This window comes from Macaca nemestrina, chromosome 12 (genome assembly GCF_043159975.1).
Source record: "Macaca nemestrina isolate mMacNem1 chromosome 12, mMacNem.hap1, whole genome shotgun sequence".
Classification (NCBI taxonomy): Eukaryota; Metazoa; Chordata; class Mammalia; order Primates; family Cercopithecidae; genus Macaca; species Macaca nemestrina.
Genome location: NC_092136.1, coordinates 38,510,413 through 38,532,140, shown reverse-complemented (window position 1 = coordinate 38,532,140; position 21,728 = coordinate 38,510,413). Strand labels below are relative to the sequence as shown.

The 21,728-nt window shown below is 37.1% G+C and overlaps 1 long non-coding RNA gene across 1 annotated transcript in view; it reads right to left on the bottom strand.

Moving 5' to 3' along the window:
- LOC105463294 (uncharacterized) overlaps positions 1-21,728 on the bottom strand; it is a 444,863-nt gene that overhangs the window by 188,977 nt on the left and 234,158 nt on the right. The gene's annotated exons all lie outside the window — the stretch shown is intronic.

Below are 21,728 nucleotides of genomic sequence, written 5' to 3'. Positions count from 1 at the left end.
TCCCTGGGCTCTATCAATGGATGGTGACTTGGCTGGGAGAAAGGAAAGAGTATTATCGTATGTGATTCTCAATACAAAGATGTGCATTGAAAAGCAGCTGACACTTCACTTCTTTAACACTGACTCAAAGAAGTGAAAGAGGTGCAGAACCCTCAGGTCTTTAACAAACATCAGCTTCTTGTATCATATCTGGGCCTGGCCTCCCAGAAATGGATGTGGTGTGGTTGGATAGGGATGTAAGTATGAATAACAGTATGGATAACATTGTTGGACACCAGGGGTATTAGAACTTTCTGAACTTTTTCATGCATTCTTAGGAAACTAAGTTCCCATTACAAGATTTTCTGAAAAAAATTATGTTTTTCTAAAACATAATTTTGGTGTATTATGACATTTCAAAAACAGAACACATTAAAGCAGCTTTTTTTCATTCTACAAATGTATATTGAACATCTATTCTCAATCATACAATGAAGTTTCCTTAGAGAGAAAACAGAAAATTTAGAACAAAGATAATGTCAGAGTGGTTACGGAGCTCCAACCTAACTTTGAGAAACTTTAGATTCCTTCATTCCATCAGGCCTTAGGGAAAGGTTAGCACAGTGGTAAAGAGCTTGGGTGCTTATATTAGGCACAATTGCATTAAAAGAGCTCCTCAATTTACCACTTGTATGACCTTAGGCAAGTTTATTTACCTCTATGAGGCTCAATTACTTCATCTGCAAAATAGGAATAAAAAATGATAATTCTGATTTCCTATGACTGTCACAAGAATTAAAGTATGAAAAGCACTCGCCCAATGCAAAATGTTCAATGTTGCATTTCTTTGGCTCTAAGACACACCTTGTATGACATTTTAATACTTCTGTACGTAGGATGTGTTTTATAATAATAACAACTTATACTCTTTGTTGATCATGTAACAGTTGTGAGATGGATGTCATTTTCTGTGCTTGTGGATGGTTATATTATTTTCATTTAAATTGGTACGTGTACATAGTTGTTTCTATATCGGCTATAATTTAAGTGTATTAAAGAAGGTTACACTATGATTCCACATTGAAATAAAAGTTATTGTATATTCTAGATGTCACAGAAAAAGAGTACTGAAGCATTTAATATTAGGCACACAAATATCATCGTTGCAAAAATCACCAAAATTCCTTATTTTCTGGCAAAGCAACAATCAAGTGCTTAACAGGACCTAAGAAAGAAAGGTACCCACAAGTAAATGATGCTATTACCTTTTGTAACCTAAATAGTTACAAAAATTACCTATTACACACCTAGCTTTGGCACTAAAGAGAGCAGTAACTAGTACTTGGAAGCAGTAAAGCAATGAGAGGCTAATGCTAATGTGACCAATTCATATTTTACAGAGAACAACTGATAAAGTATTAAATAGAAATTTGTGAAAAATCTACATCTGACTTTGAGCTTAAATTCCAAAGATATATAATCAATGAAGAAAAAAAGAAAAAGAAACAAAGGAAGAAAGAAAGGGAGGGAGGAAGGAAGAGAAGGAGACAAGGAGAGAGAGGAAGAGAAAAGAGAGGAAAGGAGAAAAAGAGGAAGAAAAAAAGGGAGAGAGGGAGAAAAAAAAGAGGAAGGGAGGAAGAGAAGAAGGAAGAAAGGAAGGAAAGGAGGAAAGGAGGGCAGGAGGAAGAGAGAGGAAGGAAAAGTACCATCATTAAAACTTGTAGAATAAGTATAATTGGCTTAGAAGAAAATCCTAGAGACAATAGTGGAACATTGTGTTATGAATTTTTTTATCATTTGTGGGTATTAATGATGAGTTCAGAAGTGATTTCGAAGTGGTAGCGTATGAATGGAAAATTTTAGGAAGTGTACAACAAAATTAACTTATTCTATATTTTTCTCGCAATACATTCCCCCAAAATGACAAATGATAAAAACCTGAATTTAAGTCTAAAAGATTTTTTTAATAAGAATAAAATAAAGATTTGAGTAAGATAACCTTCTGTTCTAATCTAATAACTTTTATGTTGTTATGACCAACAAAATAATGGTGCATCTTAAAATTGATAAGATAAAATATCTAAGCGTTACCTATTGCAATATAGCTATATCTCCATAGTATTAGCAAGATTTCTCTCAAAAAATATTTATTGATGAAAAATAGAGTCACTTTTCACTTTCAAAGTTGCACTATAGCTGCCAGGGTCTCATTTACAGTATGTCCAACAATAACCAAGCTATTAGACTAAAAAATTTAGCCATTTACCTACTTTCTTCATCTCAAGTACAGCTGTATAATATCCTGGAAACTTTCTCCTGGGTAGCTTTTGGTGACACTTTTGCGAGGTTCAGACACACGGAGTTAACACGTCAGCTAACCATTATGATTGACTCAATCTGTCTGTTTAGTCCAAGAAGTGATTCAATCAATTTTTTCTTCAGTGAACTTTCAGCCAGGGCTGTAAGAACCCAACCTTATTAATAGTCCATAAACAAGAAATATACTGGAGACAGTTCTGAAGGTCATAACCAAGACAGCCCTTGAGAAATGTTGCCTAACATCTAAATTTGTCTTGAGTGTTACCCTCCTCCCCTATCAGTAACTCATTGTAGGCTTGAGTTACACATGTGCATGTACACACACACATACACACAACACAAACATACACACACAGTACTTTCTAGACTTTCAGCTGGCTGTCCAATACCAGAATACAGAAAGTTAAATACAAGCAATATTCTAGGAGAAAATATTTGCACTTCTAGTGGGATGATAACCTGAGTATGGGTGATGCTGTTTGTCCCCTGAAATCTATTAGTGAAAGGATACAATGGAAGAAATGAAGATAAAAATAATGTAATTTGTGGCTTTAAAGCTCTCAGCAACTCAGATCCTAGCACAAACAATAGGTTTGCAGGAATATTTAGCTAGTCAGCGTTTCCTGCTACAGCGAGAACACATAGAACTTCTATGAGCTACAAGAAACAGGAAGAAAACTTTTGAAGTAACACAATTGGGCAGAATGTGGTAAGCCTACATCTTTTTCACTCCAACTCCTGGAGTGGGAGTAGGAGAAAGTAATAGAACTCCTAATATAAACTCAAATTCAAAAGTAGAAAATTCATAGGCCTTTTTCCTGGGGAAGCTCTGCAAAATGATAGGCAACTAAAAGAAATGTCCCACGCTTCCAAGATCTAGCAGTAGCAGACAGGGCATAGGGACCTGTTGCATCTGAAGGTGTTGGAGGTCAGCAAGACTCTCAGAATGTTTTATGTTACCATAACATATGAAGAAAGAGTAAAGATTACTACATAAATTATCAATCTTTCGCTGGCTGTAACTTGTGGTGTCCTCATCATATCTGGTTTCTGCTCTAGTGGCATCCTATTGCTGGATTTATCATGTTGTATATTATGAATTGAGCCATTTACACCATCATGGCAAGAGTGATCTTACTGAATCAGAGCCACTACCATCTCATTTTCTGGCTGCCTCTTTCATGGCTTATTTTGAACCCCTGAGAAAGTAAAAGTTGCTTTGCCAAGGCAAAGAGTGGAAAACTAAGTCTTTCAAGTCTGGATTTTCCAACTACACTACAAAAAGAAAGATTGCTTAACAAATATTTACAATATTGCTCTAGGTGAAATAACATTTTAATAGCTTTATTCAGGTTTAATTGACATGTGATAAGCTATAGTTCAAGTACAAAATACCGTTATCTGACAGACATATGGGTTCACATTTTATATATCTGTGCAACCATCACCACACACAATCAAGATAATGAACATGTTCATAATCCCCAGAAGTTAAATTAAGTTGAATTTCCTAGAATTAAATATAAATGAAATCATACAATATGTACTCTTGTTTATCTGGCTTCTTTCATTCAGCGTAATTATTTTAAAATTATTCCATGTTGTTGCCACTCTCAATAGTTCATTTATTTTTGTTGCTGAATAGTATTACATATTTTAAATATACTGCAATTGTTTTTTCACTTCTTGATGAACATTTCGGATATTTCTTGTTTATAGCATCCCTTGGTGAAGGAGCTAAGCATGCTAGCTCAGATTTATCTTCTTCTATTTTTTTCTTACATTTACCTCAAGTAGGCATTGATCTCATCCTCTTCTTATAAAGCCACCAGTATTGCTGCTATGTAAGCATATTAATTCATTAACCCATAATTCCATTAATTCATGAACAGATTAATCTATTTATGAGGGCAGAGGCCTCATGACCCAATCACCTCCTAAATGTACCATCCCTTGATATTGGCACATTGGGGAATGAATTTCCACATTAGTTTTGGAGGGGGCAAATCCATAACACTAATATTGTAGATCAATTTTTCATATGCATATTTCCCAATATATGCATATAGTTTCTTAGATTACAGGTCTGTTGAAGTCTTTTGCTCATTTTTATTGGATTATTTGCTATCTTATTATCAAATTTGGGGTGTTCTTTATATATTCAGATAGCAAATTCTTTGTCAGATATGTGATATGCTAATAATTTTTACCAGGCCATAACTTTTTGTTTTCTTAACAAAGTCTTTCAAAGAAAGGTTCTTAAATTTGATGAAGTCACCTTTATCAATTTTGTCTTTTGTATGATTTTATACAATGTTTAAAAAAATTTTGTGCATGAAACATTTGTGTTAAGTACTTATGTGTGGAATTTTCCACCTGTGGCATCATGTGAGAGCTAAAAAACTTTCTGATTTTGGAGCATTTCAGATTTTGGATTTTATGATTAAGGATGCTCAACTTGCATTCCAATTCCACTTGTTGAAAAACTTATTTTTCCATTGAATTACTTTTGCAACTTTGTCAAAAATCAATTAATGATGAATGTGCAGGTCTACTTCTGGATTCTCTGTTCTTTTTCATTGATCTTTTTTCCTATTTTGATGCCAGTATAGCACTATTTAGATAATTGAACCTTTTAATATATCTTCAAGTGACATAGTATAAGTTATCCAAATGTATTCATCTTTTCCAAAGTTATTTTAACTATACTAGATCTTTTGCATTTCCACATGAATTTTAGAAACAGCTTGCCATTTCACAAAAATGTTTGCTGGTATTTTGATTTTCAACGCCATTTTCTCAATTCAAGGAGGCCACTGGGCTCCACCTGGGCTCCCCTTCGCTACACGGGGCTGGTTTCCTATCTCCTAGAAGTCACTGTCCTCTATTGTCTAAAGCCAATGACTTGAAAACTGTCATTTAATATATTGTGTCTGGTATTTTCGTTATTTCAGGTTGGAAGGTATATTCAATCTCTGTTATTCCATCTTTTTCAGAAGTGCATCAATATGATTTTTTGTCTTAACTATAATATTTGGGTTAATATATTCTCATGGTATTTTGGTTTTGCTTATTTGAGATGACATTTCTCAATCAACAGGTCTTCTTCCCCAAATTAAAATACCTAGAAACCTCCTCTTATTTAGGAATCTAAGGCCAGAATTTTAACATATTAAAATATCTGAAGTAAGAGCAAAACACAGAAATATTAACCTAAACATTGCAAAGCAGTTACAATCCCAACGAATCCAAAAAGCCTGATGTTTGGTTTCATATACATGTAACACCAGAATGCTTACTTTTTGTTTTTCTTGACAGCTGTTAAAGTTTATATCCATGAGTGGAAACTACAGTGAATTCACCATTCCACAGCTAATCCCTTTCTTCCCTTCAAGCAGCTTTGGAATGTAGCCATACCTGAGTCAAGGAGAGCTCACAAGGTTAAAAATAAGAAATATTTTCCTCTAATTGGGGATCATTAAAAAATCATTCTACAAGTGGAAAGCAAATTTTTTAATGACAAGTCATATATGGTTGTTTTTAAACTTGCTTATATTATTCTTGACAGAGTTCTTTTTTCTCTTGGGATCATTTTGTCCTTTTTCATTTGGCTTCCATTTTGGAGATAAAACTATTATCAATAAACCATTTGAGGAAGAGACGAAAGGAAGATGATATCCTGGGCAGAAAGCCCCATTTCATCTTAGCCGAACATGTGTATGGACTTCTACCACATACCCAACAGTGAAGTGACTGCTAGTCCTTATACTAATACAATCTAAGAAAAACTGAGAACTCTTATCTTGTGTTCTCTCTATACCAAATATTTGGAGACCTATTATATTACTGTGCTGCCACAACAGTGTTATTATAAATTACCAGTCTTTCCACTGTTTATAAATTATAATTTGTTGTCAGTTTGTACAAGACACTGATCTACTTTGGGGAAAAACTAAAAACAGTGTTCTCTATCTTAGAGATTATTGAGTCTTTCTAAACACCATCAGTTACTTGGCTACTAGGCAGACCTCCCCAGTAGTACATGCTCTGTTTTTAAACATTTTAAAAATCCAAACTTCATTTTTATTTATTTTTTCCACAACTTTGAAAAAAAATTTCAGAAGTTATATTCCACGATTAATGTTAGGACCAAGGAACATTCTGTCATTAAATTCTATTAAAACCTGTCCTCTTTATTTTTCATTTTTGAGAAAGGGAAATTATACCTTTTCCTCTATTTTCTTTACAATAACATTAGCATGTGGACAATCTTACGTCTTCAAACTTGGTTTAAACAGCCCTGAGGGGAAACTTTATTTATATTAAAAGAAATGAAGGGAAAAAATGTGGTATCTATAGATGTGGATCTTAAATTTTTTTGTCATGTACATTGCCAGATACAAATTAGGATATGAAGCTACTGTAAACCAAAAAATGTCTGAGACAGGTCTCAATCAAAGATTTATTTTACATATATGTATTTATAATAAATTAGAGGTTTATTTTGCCAGGGTTGAGGACATGCCTAAGAAAAAGACACATAAGTTACAGTGGGATCTGTGGCTTGTGATTTTTCAAAAGAGGGTTTTGAAGACTTCAATATTTAAATGGGAAAAAGTGTCCAGAAAGGGAAAGAGGAAGAGTCAATCATGCATTTGTCTCATGCTCAGCAAATCTGCATTTAACATAAGACAAAGCAAACACACGGTAGAAGTCTAATGTGCATCCATCTTCGGGTGGCTGGAGGGATGATTTCTAGTCTTGTCTTTGTCCCTCACCTGTGAACATAAGCTATTAACTAACATTGTCAGGGGGAAAGAGGCCAACTGGGGAGCTCTGTAACCTTCTATTAATATTTTGCAGCTATCTGTTTAGGAACAAAAGGAAGGTAGTTTTTCTTCCATGACTCTGTCCCCAAGCTTAACTTTTCCCCTCACATAGTGAGTTTAGGGTCCCAAGATTTTATCTCCCTTTCACACTACCTAATATAAATCCCCTCCATTTATGTGATGGTGTGAGGCAAAATCTGGGGAAGCAGTAATTGTCTTAATAAACATACAAGGGACTTGAAAATGAGAAAGAAAAATAAATTTAAATCCAATTGTTCTGGATCATTTCAGTTGACTATACTTTCTGAATTTTAGAGTTTCTGGTTAGCTCTCTGTTACCAGAAAGGGGCACCCAATCCAGGCCCCAAGAAAGGGTTCTTGGATCTCACACAAAAAATAATTCAAGGTTAAGTCCAGAGAGTAAAGTGAAAGCAAGTTTATTAAAGAAGTAAAGAAACAAAAGAATGGCTACTCCATAAACACAGCAGGGTGTTCCTGACAGTAAGGGGAGGAATGAGCCCACCTTAGCTACAATGCTTGTTTATGTATAAGATAACAAAGCAAAAAAAAAAAAAAAAGGGGGGGAAGATGTCATCTAGTACAAGGCCTCCAGACATAGGATTGTTAATCTTTGTGTAACTGCCGACTTTTGCAAAAATCTATAATATCTTTAAAGGAAAACTAATTTTTAAACTAAAAATGCTTTTGTTCTTGAGCTATCAGGACATCAGGATATTTCCTGGGTCTATGAAGTCCTGGGTCTCTTTAGTAAACATTATTAATCTGCTTCCTTAACCATAAATATCTTATGGCTAAGAATGCCTAGCCTCCTGGGAATGCAGCCAGCAGGTCATCTTACCCAGTCCCTATTCAACATGGAGTCACTCTAGTTCAAACGCCTCTGACACACTAGTTTCATATAGAGAGGCTTTATCACAAAATAACATGCTACAACACATAAGGATTACATCTTTCCTCACCTGGCCTTCCAACCAAACCCCATTTCCAGTAATAAAAATCCCAGCTCATGAAAAACCAGAAACTTAACTTCGAAGTCCACAGTAACGGAACATGCTAATTGTATTTCGACCATAGAATGAATTTATGAGTCTCCTGAATCCAAAGAGCTTGTGTATTGTCTACAGAGCGAAATGGTTTAGAAGACTAACACAAATGAGAACCTGCAGTTTGCAGTCCCAGGACCAGGATGTCAGCGAAGTTTCTGCCTAAAGAATATGAAGTCAGAAGCCAGAGGAGGAGAATGCTTTTAGAATGTGGCCCAAGTTTTTCTGCCCCTCTGTACTATTTCCCTTCTTTTTTTTTTTTTTTTTTTTTTTTTTTTGAGACGGAGTCTCGCTCTGTTGCCCAGGCTGGAGTGCGGTGGCGCAATCTCCGCTCACTGCAAGCTCCGCCTCCCGGGTTCACTCCATTCTCCTGCTTCAGCCTCCCGAGTAGCTGGGACTACAGGCGCCCGGCTAATTTTTTTTTCTTTTTTTTTTTTTAGTGTTTCACTTGTTAGCCAGGATGGTCTCAATCTCCTGACCTCGTGATCCGCCTGCCTCGGCCTCCCAAAGTGCTGGGACTACAGACGTGAGCCACCGCGCACAGCCCTAATTCCTTTTGTGGTGGTGTTTCTTTTTCTTCCTAAAATTTATAATATATCCCGTTGTGGAAAATATGGGCAATGCACACCAAATTAAAGACCAGATCAAAGAAAAATATCCGCATTGCCTATAATCTCTCCATAGAAGTAAGCATGCTACATTTTGTCATACTGCTGTCTTGGCTTTGTATTCTTGATTTTGTTGTCGTTTCCTGTATTAAGCATATTTCATACAGTAGTGTATCATAATCATTTCTTACCTTGCTAGAAACATTTTTAAATTTAATTTTCAAAATTTGCAAAATATTTCTAACACATGGAGCCCTGCAATTAAGTTTTGTTTTGTTTGTTTGTTTGTTTACTACTTGAGGCACCTTCCTTGTTTCCAGGTTTCTATTCTTAGAAACAGTGCAGCAATGAACATCTTTGCTCACAATATTTTTCATGCATTTCTGTTTATTTCTCTGGCATATATTCTAGAAGCAACATTACTGGGCCAAAGGAAAAGAACTTTTTAAAAAATTTTATTTCAAGTTCTGGGATACATGTGCTGAACGTGCAGGTTTGTTACATAGGTAAACATGTGTCATGGTGCTTTGCTGCACCTATCAACCTGTTGTCTAGGTTTTAAGCCCCACATGCATTAGGTATTTGTCCTAATGCTCTTCCTCCCCTTTCCCCTCACCCCCCGACAGGCCCCAGTGTGTGATGTTCCCCCTTCCTGTGTCCATGTGTTCTTATTGTTCAACTCCCTCTTAATAAGTGAGAACATGCGGTGCTTGGTTCTCTGTTCTTGTGTTAGTTTGCTGATGATGATGGTTTCCAGCTTTATCCATGTCCCTGCAAAGGACATGAGCTCATTCTTTTTATGGCTGCATAGTATTCCATGAAATGAACATTTTTAAATCTCCTGACACAAATAACCATATTGCTTTGCAGAAAGATCAAACAGATTTATAGCCTCACCTCCAATACATAAGAATGTTTCTCTGTGTCCATATGGTGTTAGGATATATATTTCTTGTCACTAAAATATAAGAAAAAAATTCTTACTCTTTTTTATTTTTGGCTTTTTATTAGTCTTAAAGCTATGTGTTAAATAGGTACGTAATTTTCTCTACTGAAATCTGCTTATTTATGTTTCTTGCTCATTTATCTTTTGGGGTGCTATGCTTTTCTTACTGGTTTCAGTGAGCACAATTTACTCTAAGCGGATTAACCATTTCTGGGTTTTCTTGGATTTTTTTTTCCTTTATTTCTTTCAAAAGAAAGAAAAACAGGATATATGTGCAGAACATGCAGGTTTGTTGCACAGGTATATGTGGGCCATGGTGGTTTGCTGCACCTATTAACCCATCCTTTAAGTTCTCTCCCCTCACCCCAACCCCCAAAGAGGCCTTGGTATGTGTTGTTGCCCTCTCTTGTGTCCATGTGTTCTTCCTGTTAAACTCCCACTTATAAGTGAGAGCATGCAGTGTTTGGTTTTCTGTTCCTGTGTTAGTTTGCTGAGGATGACGGCTTCCAGTTTTATCCATGTCCCTGCAAAGGACAAAATCTCATTCCTTTTTATGGCTGCATAGCATTCCATGGTGTATATGAACCACATTTTCTTTATCCAATTTATCATTAAGGGCATTTGGGTTGGTTCCATGTATTTGCTGTTGTGAATAGTGCTGCAGTAAACATACATGTGGATATGTCTTTATAGAAGAATGACTTATATTCCTTTAGGTATATACCTAGTAATGAGGTTGCTAGGTCAGATGGTGTTTCTGGTTCTAGATCTTTGAGGAATTGCCATACTGTCTTCCACAATGGTTGAACTAATTTATATTCCCATCAACAGTGTTAAAGCATTCCTATTTCTCCATATCCTCATCAGCATCTGTTGTTTCCTGACTTTTTAATACTCACCATTCTGAGTGGCATGAGATGGTATCTTATTGTGGTTTTGATTTGCATTTCTCTGATGATCAGCAGTGTTGAGATTTTTTTTCATGTTTTTGGCCACATAGATGTCTTCTTTTGAGAAGTGTCTGTTCATATCCTTTGCCCACTTTTTGATAGGGTTTTTTTTCTTGTAAATATGCTTAAGTTCCTTGTAAATTCTGGATATTAGACCTTTGTCACATGGGTTGATTGCAAAAATTTTCTCCCATTCTGTAGGTTGTCTGTTTACTGTGACAATAGTTTATTTTGCTGTGAAGAAGCTCTTTAGCTTAATTAGATCCCATTTGTCAATTTTGTCTTTTGTTGCAATTGCTTTTGGCATTTTTGTCATGAAGACTTTGCCCATGCCTATGTCCTGGATGGTATTGCCTAGGTTTTCTTCTAGGGTTTTTATGGTTTTGGTTTTACATTTAAGTCTTTAATCCACCTTGAGTTAATTTTTGTATAAGATGTAAGGAAGGGGTTTAGATTCAGTTTTCTGCATATGACTAGCCAGTTTTCCCAGTACCATTTACTGAATAGGAGATCTTTTCCCCATTGCTTGTTTTTGTCAGGTTTGTCAAAAATCAGATGGTTGTAGATATGTGGTGTTATTTCTGAGCTCTCTGTTCTTTTCCATTGGTCTCTATGTGTGCTTTGGTACCAGTACCATGCTGTTTTGGTTACTGTAGCCTTGTAGTATAGTTTAAAGTCAGGTAGCATGATGCATCCAGCTTTTCTTTTTTATTAGGATTGTCTTGGCTATATGGGGTCTTCTTTGATTCCATATGAAATTTAAAATAGTTTATTTTTCTAATTCTGTGAAGAAAGTTCAATGGTAGTTTGATGGGAATAGCACTGGATCCATAAATTACTTTGGGCAGTATGGCCATTTTCACAATATTGATTCTTCTTACCCATGAGGATGGAGTGTTTTTCCATTTGTTTGTGTCCTCTCTTATTTCCTTGAGCAGTAGTTTATAGATCTCCTTGAAGAAATCCTTCACATCCCTTGTTAGCTGTATTCCTAGGTATTTTATTCTTTTTGTAGCAATTATGAATGGGAGTTCATTCATGATTGGTTCTGTGCTTGCCTATTGTTGATGTAAAGGAATGCTTGTGATTTCTGCACATTGATTTTTGTATCCTGAGACTTTGCTGAAGTTGTTTATCAGCTCAAGAAGTTTTTGGGCTGAGATGATGGGGTTTTCTGAATATAAAATCATGTCATCTGTGAACAGAGAAAATTTTACTTCCTCTCTTCCTATTTGAATATCCTTTATTTCTTTCTCTTGCCTGATTGCCCCGGCCACAACATCCAATACTGTGTTGAATAGCAATGGTGAGAGAGGGCATCCTTGTCTTGTACCAGTTTTCAAAGGGAATGTGCCCAGCTTTTGCCTATTCAGTGTGATATTGGCTATGGGTTTGTCATAAATAGCTCTTGTTATTTTGAGATACATTCCATCAATACCTAGTATATGGATAGTTTTTAACATGAAGGGATGTTGAATTTTATCAAAGGTCTTTTCTGCGTCTGTTGAGATAATCGTGTTGTTTCTGTCTTTGGTTCTGTTTATGTGATGGATTACATTTATTGATTTGCATATGTTGAACCAGTTTTACATCCCAGAAATGAAGCTGACTTAATAGTGGTGGATAAGTTTTTTGATGTGCTCCTGGACTTGGTTTGCCAGTATTTTACTGAGGATTTTCACATCAATGTTCATCACGGATATTGGCCTGAAGTTTTCTTTTATTGTGGTGTCTCTTCCCAGTTTTGGTATCAGAATGATGCTGCCTTCATAAAATGAGTTGGGGAGGAGTCCCTCCTTTTTAATGGTTTGGAATAGAAGGAATGGTACCAACTCCTCTTTCTATTTCTGGTAGAATTTGGCTGTGAATCTGTCTGGTCCTGGGCTTTTTTGGTTGGTAGGCCATTAATCACTGCCTCAATTTCAGAGCTTGTTGTTTGTCTATTCAGGGATTCAACTTCTTCCTGGTTTAGTCTTTCGAGGGTGTATGTATCCAGGAATTGATCCATTTCTTCTAGATTTTCTAGTTTATTTGCATAGAGGTGTTTATAGTATTCTCTGATGGTAGTTTGTGTTTCTTTGGGATCAGTTGTGATGTCCCATTTATCATTTTTTTGTGTCTGTTTGATTCTTCTCTCTCTCCTCTTTCATTAGTCTAGCTAATGGTCTATCTATGTTGTTAATCTTTTCAATACCCAGCTCCTGGATTCATTGATTTTTTTGAGAGTTTTTCATTTCTCTATCTCCTTCTTTTCTGATCTTGTCTTCTGCTAGCTTTTGGATTAGTTTCCTTTTGCCTCTCTAGCTCTTTTAACTGTGATGGTAGGGTATCAATCGGAGATCTTTCTAGCTGTCTGATGTGGGCATTTAGTGCCATAAATTTCCCTCTTAACACTGCCTTAGCTGTGTTCCAGTGATTCTGGTGTGTTGTTTCTTTGTTCTCATTTGTTTCAAAGAACTTCTTCATTTCTGCCTTAATTTCATTGTTTACCCAGGAGTCATTCCAAAGCAGGTTGTTCAATTTCCATGAAATTGTGTGGTTTTGAGTGAGTTTCTTAATCCTGCGTTCTAGTTTGACTGGACTGTGGTCTGAGAGACTTTTTGTTATGATTTCAGTTCTTCTGCATTTGCTGAGGAGTGTTTTACTTCCAATTATATGATCTATTTTAGAATAAGTGCCATGTGGCACTGAGAAGAATGTATATTCTGTTGATTTGAAGTAGAGCATTCTGTACACATCTACCAGATCCACTTGGTCCAGAGCTGAGCTCAAGTCCTGAATATCCCTGTTAGTTTTCTGTCTCATTGATCTGTCTAATATTGACAGTGGGTGTTAATACTGACAGTGGGTTCCCACTATTACTGTGTGGGAGTCTAAATCTCTTTGTACATCTCTAAGAACTTGTTTTATGAATCTGAGTGCTCCTGTATTGGGTGCATGTATATTCAGAATAGTTGAATAGTTAACCCTTCTTGTTGAATTGTTCCCTTTACCATTATGTAATGCCTTTCTTTGTCTTTTTTGATCTTTATTGGTTTAAAGTATGTTTTGTCAGACACTAGGATTGCAGCAACTCTTTTTTTTTTTTTTTTTTTTTTTTTTTTGGCTTTCCATTTGCTTGGTAACTTTTCCTCTTTTCCTTTATTTTGAGCCTGTGTGTGTCTTTACACATAAGATAGGTCTCCCAAATACAGCACACTGATGTGTCTTGACCCTTTATCCAGTTTGCCAGTCTGTGCCTTTTAATTGGGGCATTTAGCCCATTTACATTTAAGTTTAGTGTTGTTATGTGTAAATCTGATCCTGTCATCATGATGCTATTTGGTTATTTTGCACACTAATTGATGCAGTTTCTTCATAGTGTCATTTGTCATTATATTTTGGTGTGTTTTTGCAGTGGCCACTACTGGTTTTTCCTTTCTGTATTTAGTGCTTCTTTCAGGAGCTCTTGTAGGGCAGGCCTGGTGGGGGGAAAAAGAAATCCCTCAGCATTTGCTTGTCTATAAATGATTTTATTTCTCCTTCCCTTATGAAGCTTAGTTTGGCTGGATATGAAATTCTGGGTTGAAAATTCTTTTCTTTGAGAATGTTGAATATTGGTCCCCAATCTCTTCTGGCTTGTAGAGTTTCTCCCGAGAGGTCCACTGTTAATCTAATGGGCTTCCCTTTGTAGGTGACCTGCCTTTCTCTCTGGTTACCCTGAACAGTTTTTCCTTCATTTCAACCTTGCAGAATCTGATGATTATGTATCTTGTGGTTGATCTAGTGGAGTATCTTAATGATGTTCTCTGTGTTTCCTGAATTTGTATGTTGGCCTGTCTTTCTAGGTTGAGGAAGTTCTCCCGGATAATAACCTGAAGTGTGTTTTCCAGCTTGTTTCCTTTCTCCCTGTCTCCTTCTTGTACTCCAATCAATCATAGATTCAGTCTTTTTATGAAGTTTCATATTTCTTGGAGGCTTTGTTCATTCCTTTTCATTCTTTTTCCTCTATTCTTGTCTGCATGTCTTATTTCAGTAAGGTGGTCTTCAAACTCTGATTTTTTTTTTTTTTTTTGCTTGGTTGATTCAACTGTTGATACTTGTGTATGCTTCATGAAGTTCTCATGCTGTGTTTTTCAGCTCCATCAGGTTGTTTTTTGCTAGCTGCTGCCCCTCCCCCAAGGAGCTCAAATGGCTTAGACAGCAGGCAGCTGCAGCTGGTGCTGGTCACCCCTTCCTCTGGGAGTTCAGTAGGCTTAAGCAGATTCCAGCTGAGAGGCTGTAAGAATCTATTTGTTCCAGGGTTGGAACACTAGGCCTCAGTGGCATGAGTTCATGAGTGGGATCTTCCAATCTGTGGGTTGCACAGTTCCATGAAAAAAGCACAGTTTTTCATGGAACATAGTGGACTCACTTACCTCCTTCCTTGGCTGGGGGAAAAGGGCATCCCTGCCCTGTGTGGCTTTCAGGTGGGCTGTTGCAACACACTGCTTTTCCTTCTTTCAGTGGGTCACGCCAGCCTTCTACTCAATTTTGGTGAGAGAACCTTGATCCCTTGGTTGTTGGTGAAGGAGCCACATGCTTGTTATGGTATTTTCAATAGGAGACTCAGAGCACCGCTGCTTCTAGGGGACCATTTTATTATTGCAGATTAACCATTTCTTATCAAAACTTGTTGCAAATCTTGTCCCAGTTCCTTTCACTGTGACTGTAATGATTTTTACATACATTTTTAATGAAATAAAATCTATTATACTTGTCTTCTAAAGCTCTTTACACTGTTTTGTTTGCTTTTCATTCTTTACACAGCTGCCATAGCCTGCTAAACATGTGATTAGCTGTGACCCAGACTCTCTACCAACACATCGAGATTCATTTGTCATAAACAAAAATATTGCAGGAAAATGTCATCAGTGAACGAGTATGTCTCCTCTGTCTCAACAATCCTTAATTACACCATATGTAACCCCTATAGGACAGTGTTGACCACGTGAATGAATTGTGCTATGGTTTGGAGTGGTTTGTCCCTGCCAAAACTCACGTTGAAATGTGATCCCCAATAAGACAGTGTTCAAAGGTGGAGTCTACTGGAAGGTGTTTGCTTCATGGGTGAATAGATTAATGCCCTCTTGCAGGAGTTAAGTGAGTTCTCACTCTCTAGAGAATTAATTAGTTCCTGAAAGAGCAGTGACTCCAACCTCTCCTGCATGTCTCTTTGCACACACCTGCTTCCCTTTCCACTTTCTGCCATAAATTGAAGAAGTGTGAAGCCCTCATCAGATGGGCTGCCCAATCTTGGACTTTCCAGCTCCAGAATCATGAGCCAAATAAACTTTATTTTTATAAATTACCTAGTCTCAGGTATTCTGTTATAGCAACACAGAACAGACTAAGACAAATTATACCTCAAGTCTGTATCTTGAGTCCTCTTAAGTCAGCAAACTAACACAGGAACAGAAAACCAAACACCGCATGTTCTCATTCATAAGTGGGAGTTTAACAATGAGAACGCATAGACACAGGGAGGGAAACATTACACATTGGCACCTGCCGAGGTATGGGGGGCTAGGGGAGGGATAGCATTAGGAGAAATACCTAATGTAGATGACGGGTTGGTGGGTGCAGCAAACCATCATTGCACATGTATACCTATGTAACAAACCTGCATGTTGTGCACATATATCCCAGAACTTAAAGTATAATTAAAAAATAAATAAATACATAAAAATATAAAAAACACCAAAATTTAAGAAAAATTATTTGCTTAATATTTCTATCAACAAATATTAACTGAGCACCTACTTGAAGTTGGTCAGATTGAAGAGCATCACAGTTGTAACCAAAATTATTCTCTTGAGATTCAATGCCTAAAAAGTATATTTAAGTGATTTCTTACATAGCAAACATCTGGATGAGCTTACTCTTCCACCTCCATCTGTATGACATTTGAAGTTATCAGGGTCATCAGCAATAAAGGTCAATTAAGGAGTAGGTAAAGGAAGTGAGAAGTAAAGTGTGCATATTTATTACGCAGGACAAATGAAGCTGCAAAATAAGAAGTGGAGTAAGCTAGTTCCACCCTGGAACTAAAATCTGGAAATAAACTTTCTGAAGCATAATCAGACTTCTGCTCCCAAAGGCAATAATGCCAAGCCCATTTTGAGTCATCTCCAAAATAGCCTGTGTTATCCTCTTCCAACAGCATTTCTTTAGAATTAAAATTGTATTTGGATTAGGATTAAAACACTAATCAAGGACTTGTTCACTACAGGACAATTTTTAAATCTTCAAGATCTGGAAGAAAGGCAGCCAAGAACCGAGAAACATAACAATGGAAGATGTTCTTGTTTTCTGACAAAGAAAAGAAAGATGCTGTTACTAACCTCGCCATATCCTCCACTCCCTAACCCAGCTGATTTCTAATTGTCATCAGTTTGACCATTTTATGGCCTCCTTTACAAGTTTTGTTCAGACTGAAAACAGTATACTACCCGAATTAAGGAGACAGACTGACTCAGATCCACTCTTCTTTAGTAACCTCAGTCAGTGGCTCTTGGCCTAAAAGTCTCATGATACTTTTTCTCTTCCCAAATAGATATGAGCTTTTACTTTCCCAAATCATCATTCTTTGCACATGCTGGTAGGTGCACGTTGTGTGACCCTCACTGTATACAGTCATACATTGCTTAATGATGCAGATACATTCAGATAAATGTGTTCTTGGGCAATTTCATCATCATGCACATGTGATAGAGTGTACTTACACAAACCTAAGATAGTATAGCCTACTACACACCTAGGCTATACAGTATAGCCTGTTGCTCCTATGCTACAAAATTGTACAGCATCGTGGTACTGTACTGAATACTGTAGGCAATTATAATACAATGATATTTGTGTATCAAGACTTATGTAAACATTTCAAAATTTACAATCAAAGTATACTATTATAATCATATGAGACCACCATAACATATGTGATGTGGCATTGACCAAACATTGTTATGCAGTGTATGACTATACTTCCAACCATTGCATTCATTTGCAGACTCTTTGTATGCCACTCCTCTCCCTCCCCAACAGATTGTATAGATACATCTCCTCCTTGTTTCCTTCTGTGGTTGCTGAACAAAGTGCTTGCAGAATTGAAGTGAGACTGGCAGACTCTCTTTCTTATACTCTATCTCTCTGCCTTTTCTCATTTCCCCAGTTCTTTTAAGCCTGAAAATTAAATTGATGAAAAATATAATTGGCTGAATATTTGTGTCCCCATAAATTCACCTGTTAAAATTTAATCACCAATGTGATGATATTAGGATGTGGAATATTTGGGAGGTGATTAGGTTATGAGGGTGGAGCCCTCATGAACAGAATTACTGTCCTTATAAAAGGGATCTCAGAGAGCTCCTTCACCCCTTGCACCATGTGAGGACATAGTGAGAAGACCACCATCTGTGAGTTATGAAGTGGGACCTCACAGACACCAAATCTGCTAGTACCTTGATTTTGGACTTCCCAACCTCCATAACTGTGAGAAATAAATTTTTGTTATTCATAAGCCATCCAGTCTATGGAATTCTGTTATAGCAGCCCAAACAGACTAAGACAAGGAAAAATAAAACACTGCTTACAGAGGGAAAACAAACAAGGTCTGATTTTTTCTCCAGACCTGCCTGGATCATAATCCAGGATATGCACTTTCAACAGAAGAAAAGTGAAAATTTTTACTGGGCAAGCCACGCATTACCCTGCAGGGTGGTCTGATACTTCTCTACAGACCACAGTGCACTAGGACTACATGTACAGATCGCTGCATACTTTACTTAGAATGGGTCAAAAGTCTCCCTTCTGAGTGATACTCCCTTCTGAATGTTCTGAACATTGGAATTCATAGGGCTCTCTTCTTTCTTTCTTGCCAAGATTATTCAGATTGAGTGAGACCATCACTGGCTGACTGTTGGCCAGACAAAACATGTATTCAAACAGACAAATTATCTGACCATTGTTAAATAACAGAATTCCTTAAATTCTACAGTTTAGCCATCACAACAACTAAAAAATGTTTGGCCCTTGCTATATGCTTGGCTCTGTGCTAATCACAAGGAATATAAAAGCAAATAAAATATACCCTTATCCATACCCTTGAGGAACTCGCAGTCTAGTGGGAGAGAGACAAGTTAACAAATATTCCAATACAATGCAATACATACTATAAAAGAACAAAGAAAAAGTATCAGTGAAACACTAACTACAAAATCATCTTGTTGAAACATTAAATAGTAAGTGATCAAGTTTACCTGGGATGCCAACATGTATTCACTGAGTACCTCCTGTGATCCAGTTACAAGAGAATGATGGGGAGCACTAACTAATGTTCAGAAATCAAGGAGGGGCTTTTAGAGGAAATGAAATTACAACGAAGATATGAGAGGTGAGCCAGGAAAGAAATTAGAAAAGGGGGATCCTGGCAGAGAGATAGCATAAGTGAAGACCTTCAGATGAGATGTAAGTGTTTACAGAAGCCTGTATAGCTTGAGCATAGGAAACTAAGTTGGGCGTCCCAAGAGATGGAAATTTAGAGGCTGGGACCAGACAACTCAAGGTCTGGTAGGCCAGCTAAAGAGATTATATTTTTGTCTAAGTGTACTGGGAGGCCATTAAAGAGTATAAATTGGTGGTTAAATTTCTCCCAAATAACTCCGAGTCCTTCTTACATGTTTACATGAGCATGATACAGTACTATACAGATAAACAGTATTTGATCCTCTGGTCCTAGAACCAACCTCCTTGTAGCATTCTCCTCTTCTGAATGAACTCCTGCACTCAGATTCAGTGATTACATCTCCTTATTGATGATTTAATTGTCTCCTGTCTCCCCTCTCTGACTGCCCCCACATAACTTACATCTAGTACCTGTGTCCCCAGAATCCCCTTCAGTCAAGCTGATCCGTAGTTTTCTTACTTCTTAGGATGTTTTCTCCCCTCTAGCTTCCTGTAGCACCAATCCCTTCAACCTCCTTCCCTTCCTTCAGATTCTTACTTCCACCTCTTTGACTCTCCCTAGCTCCTGTCTTCTATCATGTGGTGTGTACTGTGTTCGTGGGTGAAGTGGGCAGAAAGGATCAGATTCATTGAATCTGATAATGATAATAAATTGTTTGTAGTCTTTTTCTTTGCTTGTGTCTTCTATCTTGACTGAAAATATGAAATATTTGCATTATTGTAGAATGTATTTCACAACTTATATACTCACTCCCTGTTTGGCATTTTTAGAGCATTTCTAATAGGTATTTTTCCTGCAGAAAAGTGTGGTAGAGACACCTAGTGAACATTCACATCTGGTTTTTCTCTCCTTCTGGGCACATGAAAAGGTAAGACTCCCTTTCTCTTTGCACTGAGGCAGGGCCATGTCACTAGCCTAAGGGCTGTAATGCCAAAGTGACATGGGTCACTTCTGAGCCAATGCATTCAAGTACAACACCAGACTCTCCAAAGCCCTGGTCCCCTGCTGAACCAACCGAGGAGGTCCCACATTGCAGATGGTGCATCAGAGCTGCTACACAGAGGAAAGTTGCTGAGTTACCTTGATCTGCAGTGAACTAGAATTTGATGTTAGCATTTTTGTGACATCTGTTATCATGGCATATCAAAGCATATTCTGATATTCTCAGTAATACAGAAAGGTTGTGAGAATTGGTCAGACTGCCTTCCCACGTTATACTTATTTCCTTGCAAGCATTCTCATTGTCTTCATAGGTGTGTTTTATTGTCTATATTTGATAGGAAGTTTGTTTGTGATTATTCTTTTTAATTAATTCTCCCTCTGCGTCTAACCAATGTTCTTGTAGTAAATAATTATATTCACTTCACTGAGTTAACGTAACAAAAAGCACAGACTAAATAATCAAAATTTATTTCACTCTCCCCTTTCTTTTCTACTTTCCATTTATCCTTCCTTCCTCGCTACCTTTTCTTCCTACTTCTTGCTTTTCTTTCTTTCTTTTATCCATTGTTCCCCCCTGTCCTTTCCACCTTCTAGAAACAATGTCTGCTCAGTAAATGCTGATTACCTATTAATTGATTTTTTTAATCCCCAAAGTGCTAAGTACTATGTCCTTCCCCTTATCTCTCCCTCTCTTCTTGCTTTCATCTCTCCTCCCACCTTGGGACGCCTATTCTGGTTTAGAATAGCACTATTTGTTTTTGTTGTGTTTTTTGTTTTCATTGTGTTTTTCGTTTTCTCCTTTGACATGGTTCAGGGACTCAACCTGACAGTTTGAGGGAATCTTGAGAATGAGAACTTTCATCTCCCCTTCGGGTTTCTAGGCTGCATAGTGCAACCTAATCTCCCCAAAACCTCCTTATACTCTTTTCTATGAAAGTTATACTATTACAATAATCAGAAATAGTAAATAGATCACAAAAGCCTTTGACAAGGAGAAGTCGCAGAATTTAAAGATCTGTCACATAGATCTTTAGACTCATAATTCCAACCTAAATTTCTACTTTCTTCTCTAAAGTGATAAATGATCTAAAGAAAATTTTAAAGTACACTGAAAATGATAAAGGATAAGTAATTCTTGAGCTAGTAAATTTTGCTGGCACTGTGTAGTAGTGTTTACACACATATAAGCAGCTGGAATTGGGCAATGATGCTCACCTATTTACTTACACAACTGTGGCCACTACTCTTGAGGTCCTCCTTTATCCTTAAATGCATCCAGTTTCTGTCCTTTAATTTGGTCCCTGGTTTTCAGCCCTAGACTCAACTCAAATACTGTCCTTTGAGTGGACAGTGCTTCTTGATTTTACTCTTCAAGAGGGCTCTTACAAAGTCCTCTGTCTGGCATCTCCATGTTTAGACATTTCCTCTGGCTTTATTCATTCTAGGTCAACCCTCAGAAACCCACCTCAGTTCTAACCTTAGCAGTCCAAGATGGACTTGGGCACGTAGGAACAACATAGAACTAAAAACATTTTAAAAGTGAACATGAAGCGTTTAATCAAAAGGCCATGTTGTGCTACTTTCCAAGTCAGTTGTTAAACATGGACAT